Source organism: Eptatretus burgeri, chromosome 12 (assembly GCF_056783735.1).
Source record: "Eptatretus burgeri isolate ZD-2024b chromosome 12, Ebu_testis_v1, whole genome shotgun sequence".
In the NCBI taxonomy this organism is placed as follows: domain Eukaryota; kingdom Metazoa; phylum Chordata; class Myxini; order Myxiniformes; family Myxinidae; genus Eptatretus; species Eptatretus burgeri.
Window position 1 is genome coordinate 87,848,289 of NC_140972.1, and position 5,925 is coordinate 87,854,213.

A 5,925-nucleotide genomic window follows, 5' to 3' on the forward strand; every position below is an offset into this window, starting at 1 on the left:
CACACACACACACACACACACACACATATATATATATATATATATATATATATATATATATATATATATATATATATATATATATATCCTGGATGATCCTGGAAGCTGAAGAATGCCAAAGTTGTACCAGTGATGATGAAGAACCTCATAGGAATGATGAAGAGAAACCTCACAGAGATATTAAAAACCATCTATCTATAATTCCAGCAGTGTGTGTGTGTGTGTGTGTGTGTGTGTGTGTGTGTGTGTGTGTGTGTGTGTGTGTGTGTGTGTGTGTGTGTGTGTGTGTGTGTCTCTGTGTGTCTGCGACTGCTGTTTCTCGTCAACCACTGGTACGATCTAATTGAAACTTGCCAGGAATATTGCTGGGGACCTGAGGATGTGCCTTTTCAAGGTTTGATATTAATCGGACAAGTGGTTCCCAAGTTATGGCCATTTATTTACCAAACCAATGACAGGACACGGTGCTATGACGTGACGATATGACGGTGCTATGACTTCTTTTTTTCTTTTTTTTTTGCACGTACGGCCACGCACGTACGGCCACGCACGACCCTAACAAAAAAAAAATTTTCTCATTGCTTGCAGAAACTACCGACTATTAATATTGTTGTGGTTGACGAACTTCACAAACCACCATTCAGGTCCCTTAGGTGAGATATCTCTGTAAGTATATGTGTAGTTAGGCCCAAACCCGTTGTTTAGAGGGAATAAATGTCATTCATGCGGGCTGCGACCCTTTTAGATAGCCGTTTTTCTTTTACTATCTTTATTTTGGACCAGCCGCCATTACTACCACCACCAACCACGTCTCAACAGCCATCACACAACAACCACCAACCACAACTCCGCTTCACGACAACAGCCACGACGTTTACCGTCACAACTCACCACCATCGTATCACCACCATTCTTGCGCCACTTGTGGGCACCGATACTGGACTCGTGCGGGGCGCGCACCGAGCAGCGTGTTCAGAAACATCACAGACTTTCCGAAGAAAACGGATCAAAAACGACTCACGCCCACTTCTGTTCCGTCCTATCGGCGAGCGTGGGGCGAGTTGGCCCCGCCTCCAGGTGCGTTGGAGTAATATTGCTATATGCAAATTCATGGATCAAAAAGCATTCACGCCCACTTTTCCTCGGTCCAATGGGGAGCCAGTTAGAGGTGAAGGGTCGGAGGTAAAGGGTCAAAGGTGAAGGGGAAAAGCCATGGGGGATATAAACGGCTGCGTTCGTCAGTCAAGGCAGTTCGCAGTTGGGAGTTCGCGGAGCCAGTGAAGAGTTGTGACGAGTCAAGAGAGGAGACGGAGAGGGCGATCGGACGAAGCTGTGGAGAGGCGGCGGCGGCGGTTGAGGGGGTGCTCGCGTCGGATTCGGGGAACTGCGGAGGGAGGGGCCGGCGGCGCGACCGAGGTCGTGGTGGAGACGCTCGTCGCGGGACCCGAGACAGGGAGATATCCTCCATCCCCCGAGCATCAACAACCCCCTCCTGTTTCCCCCCGCACTGAGACAGTGCGACAAGGGGGTCCCTTTCCCACCCCCCACCAGACACTGTCCGCGAGGCCCGCGGAGTTGGGGCGCCACCGCCAGTTTGCGTCTCATCATCAGACGGGTAGGACCGACGCGGTCTCGGCCCCAGGCCCGCCTCATCCTTGAGGGTGGTCCTTTTCTTTTGCTTTGGGTATATGTGTTGTCGGCGCCGTCTGTGAAGTAAAATTGTATAAGTGTTGCCGTGTGCTCGGTAGTCGGATAGATCTGCATTGTCTTCTTCTTTTATATTTGCTTTTTGTGTAATATTGTGTGTGTCTTCTCCTTTTACATTTGCTTTTGGTGTAATTGTATATGTGTGCTTTCCGTGTGCCATCGCGAAATAAATGTGAATTATGTTGAACTGTTTTCCCGTTTCGCTTCGTCTTTTCTTTCATTGAATCTCCATCTTACTTCACGTAAAGGGTTGGTAGTGGGCTGAATACGCCCGATAATTAATCAAACCGTCGGGGCCGACGATAACACCGCTCGGTTATCCCGATAGTACGGAACGGGTCGCTTAAAGTGGCCCGTGTCCGAAGTCGACCTGCGGCGAGGTGCGATCGCCCGGTCTACCCTCTGTGTGGGTACTTAGGTAGGTCGAATTTGGCGAGCAACCCTATCCCACACAGGGGGCCGATTGACACGATCGTGGTGAGGCCGAAAGGTCCACCCGTGACTGGTTCCCGGCGTTAGTCCGAGAGGGTCACGACTGGATTGTCCGTCCGGTGGGCGACGTGCCGCGATTCGAGTTACGTTGCCGTTCGCACGCCGGCGGGCGCGAATCCGCAACACTGGTGTCAGGTCGTGCGATACAAACTCATCGCCCTCCTCGCGGCACTGGTATCGGAGAACGGGAAAACGAGCTCTCCTGTCTCCAGCTAAATTCACGGGAATCGGTCCAGGGGTGAGAGGAGTGACCCCCGATTCCCTCCAAATTACGAGCGAGCTAAATTAACCCTTTACGAGAAGCAAGATGGCGTCTCAAGGCGAGCGGGAGCCGGGGGTATTAGAAATGGATGTAGAATGTGTAGAATCCATGGCTCAGGACGAAATCCCCGTGCAGGAAATGTTGGTTGTACAGGAAAACGAACTCGCCCAACTGAACCCAGAGCCCGAAATAGGTGCGGCAGCGGCCGCGGTGTATGACACCTCCCCTCCCCCTCCCCACCAAAACCCCCCCGATCCTTGCCGAAACGGCTCACCCAAGCGCACCCGACATGGCCCAGCTATTCGCCATGCTGGCGGCAATGACAGCGAGGATGGATGCGAATACACAAAAGCTGGATGCGAATACACAAAAGATGGATGCGAATACACAAAAGATGGATGCGAATACACAACAAATAAACGAAAAGATGGATACAAACACAAATGAAATGAAAAACGAAATGAAAGGAATGAACAAGCAAATGAAGGAAGAAACTAAAAAGCTGCGGGGTGAGACGCAGAACATGGGCCGATGCCTGCAGGCGGGCATGAAGGCCGTTAGCAGGGAGCTTAAAATGGCGACTCCACGTGTGGGAGTGAACGAGCTGGGAGGGGGTGCAACGGCTGTCGGGCCCGCGGTGGAGGCGGGTGACAAAATAATTCGGGGGGCGTGTTGGGCGAGGGTCGTGACGGTAACCGAGAGGGACAAACTAATTGGGGTGACGGAGACGTGCACGAGGGAGATAACAAGGGAAGAGACGGAAATAATCGTTGAGACAAGGGAGGTAAAGGGTGAAGAGGTGACTGAGTTGGCAGAGACACGGGAGATGGGAACGATAGAGGGAAGACTACACGATGAAGACGGGGTAAGTGACGCACACACACACACGGAGGTAGTGGAGGACCATGAGGGTGAGCTGGTGGACTGGGTGGAGGCCCGGTGCGAGCAGCTGGATAGCCTCCTCCAGGAACGAGGGGAGGGAGTATGCCCCCTTGAGGCGAGTCACGACCAGGTAGGTTCGGTCGTGCTTTGCGAGGTCGAGGGGACGGGTGCTGTGGACAGGTGCACGGAGAGCTTGGGGGGTATAGAGGCCCCGGAGACCCTTGTGGGGACACGAATCCCCAGTGTGGTTGTCCCTGTGTGTGTGGTGCAAGGTGTGAGTGCGTTCCCGTGTGTGGAAGCGACCCCGTGTGTGAGTGGTGTGGTGGCGATTGTGCCGGAGTGTGTGCTTCCCAGCACAAAGTGTGTGGATGAGACACCGCGGTTGAGTGCCCCCGCGTGTGTGAGTGAGGCACGGTGTATGAGTGAGGCACCGCGGATGAGTGCCCCTGCATGCGTGAGTGAACGGCCGAGTGCAAGGGAGACCGTGTGTGTGAGAGAGCGGTATGTAAGGGAGATGTCGGTCGGCATGTGTGAACATGCAGCCTCGTCTCCCGGTGTGAGTTTAATGGTCTGGAGTGTGAGCGTCGTAACACGCGGGAGTGCGTGTGTCGAATGGCGACGACGGCGACGGAGGAACGAAAGCCAGGTAGCGGCTGTAGTTGTTTCGGGGACCGTGCCGGGTTCACCCAGCAGTGAGCACGAAGTCCGTGCTGTGCAACGCACGAGGCCCCCACGTGCTCGCTTGCGAGAGTGAAGTCCCGGTCCGGAAACGCCAGCGGTGGATTTGCCGATCCCGCGGACGGACAAAGTTTAGGCAGGATTACGGATTTGGACCGGACGGGTTCTCCACGCGATTGTGTGTGTTAAGCTCCAACGGGCAAAGCACATGTGTTCGCGTGGGGAACCCCTCGAGACGTGGGGCTTGTGTTTTTTTTTTATGCGCACGGTGACGTCATGGCTGCACGTGGGGTTGGAATCCGGCAGGAGGGGTATCCCTGCCGGATGGTACCGTCCAAGGAGGGACGAGGAACACGTGCAGCTGCATGACGTCACGGGCAGGTGCAAAGTGCGCGAGCTGCGAGTTGCCGCGCTGGTGCTGCGCATGTGAAAAAAAAAAAAAAGCAAGCCTCACTTTCGGGTGCACAGGATTCCTGGGCAAGGGGTGGAAGACCCCCTTGACCTGGGCACAGGATGGAAACTAGTTAGGGGGAAGGGTTAGCTTAGTTAGACCGACTTCATGGGGCAGGGGTAAGTCCTCATGGAGTCCGTGGAATGGATTAGTTAGAGGGATTTAGATGAGCTTTAGGTGGGGAAATAAAAGTTATTTTTTTGAGTTGGAAGACAGTGACAGACAGTGAATGTGTCGTGGGGACGTAGCTTAGCTATGTAGTGTTAAATGGAACGTGCTATAGTATAAGGGACGACGTGGGAGCACGAGTTAGTTAGGGGATGTAGTTAGAAGGATGGCAGAGTTCAGCGGTGGGTGTGTTGAAAAGTTGTGAGGTGAGTACATGATGAGTGAGTGAGGCCAGCGGGTCTGTGTGAGTGGAGCGAAGGGGGAATGCATGGTGCGATGAGTGATTGGGGGGAGGAGTGACTCCCGCCCAAGGGACCCCGGGGTTGGTGTAAAGTGAGTTAGCTGGGTTAGTCAAATTAACAAATATGGAAGTCGTTTTGTTGTTGGTGGGGAAGTAGGCTCGAAACCCGTTTGGAGGGGTGCAGGAGCCCTGTTGACAGGCTGGGAGGGTGGTGGCGAAAGGTGAGTATCGCTGAGTGGGTACCCCGGGCACCAGGCTAGTCGGCCTTAGTAGGCCAAGGGCCCATGGGGGGCCGGGATAGCGTAGTGGGCACGGGTGCGCCTGCTTAGTGCGGGGGCCCGGGGCGCCATTAGCCGTGTGGGCAGTGTTGTGGGCACGGGTGACCCTCGGAAAGGGGCCTGGGAAGCCAGCCTGCCACGTGTGCGTTTCAGGGGAGGTGCCATGGGGGGCACTCCCCGGTGTTAGGGAGCTGGTAGGCTCGGAGGCAGTGTAGTGCCCGGGGGTGCCATCGTCGGAGAATCGGCAGAGGGTCGTGCCTGCCAAAGGGAGCCACGTGTCCCAGCCATGAGACCGTGTGAGGGCACGGAGAGAAAATTGGGGGGCGAGGCCCGAAATTGTGAGGACACCAACACAGGCGACGGGAATCTGGGTTGTTAGAACCAATAGTTTAAGCGAGAGGCGCTTGTTGAAGCCCCGGGGTAGTTTAACAGTTAAATGGTTAGGGTAGATTAGGAGATGTACCCCTCCGCACCATCCATCCCCTCGCTCTCGTTGTGGGCCGCTGGACCCACTTTGGTTATAGATCGCCGAACTCTGGGGAGGCCATTCTGAGGATTGAGTTGGGCCTCGACACAGGACGTTAGCTCTCCCTTACTCCCCTCCGGGAAGGGAACGTAGGGGTTGGGAGTAGGCTAGGTGACAGGATAGGTTAGCCGAACAAGGACAGTACAGGGGGTTAGGGGACGATTTATAGTGGGGAAGTAAAAATAAAAACAACAAAAAAATAAGTTGGGGCTAAATTGGGTTTGACAAATTAAGGGAGTG

General features: G+C 54.3%; 1 long non-coding RNA gene across 1 annotated transcript in view; it reads right to left on the reverse strand.

Annotated features, from left to right (window-relative positions):
* LOC147016072 (uncharacterized) overlaps positions 1-2,584 on the reverse strand; it is a 5,753-nt gene extending 3,169 nt beyond the window's left edge. Inside the window, exon 1 of the long non-coding RNA XR_015049987.1 lies at positions 1-2,584. This exon is cut by the window's left edge and continues 263 nt beyond it. This is a non-coding gene — a long non-coding RNA (uncharacterized LOC147016072).
* Between the last annotated feature and the right edge of the window lie 3,341 nt (positions 2,585-5,925).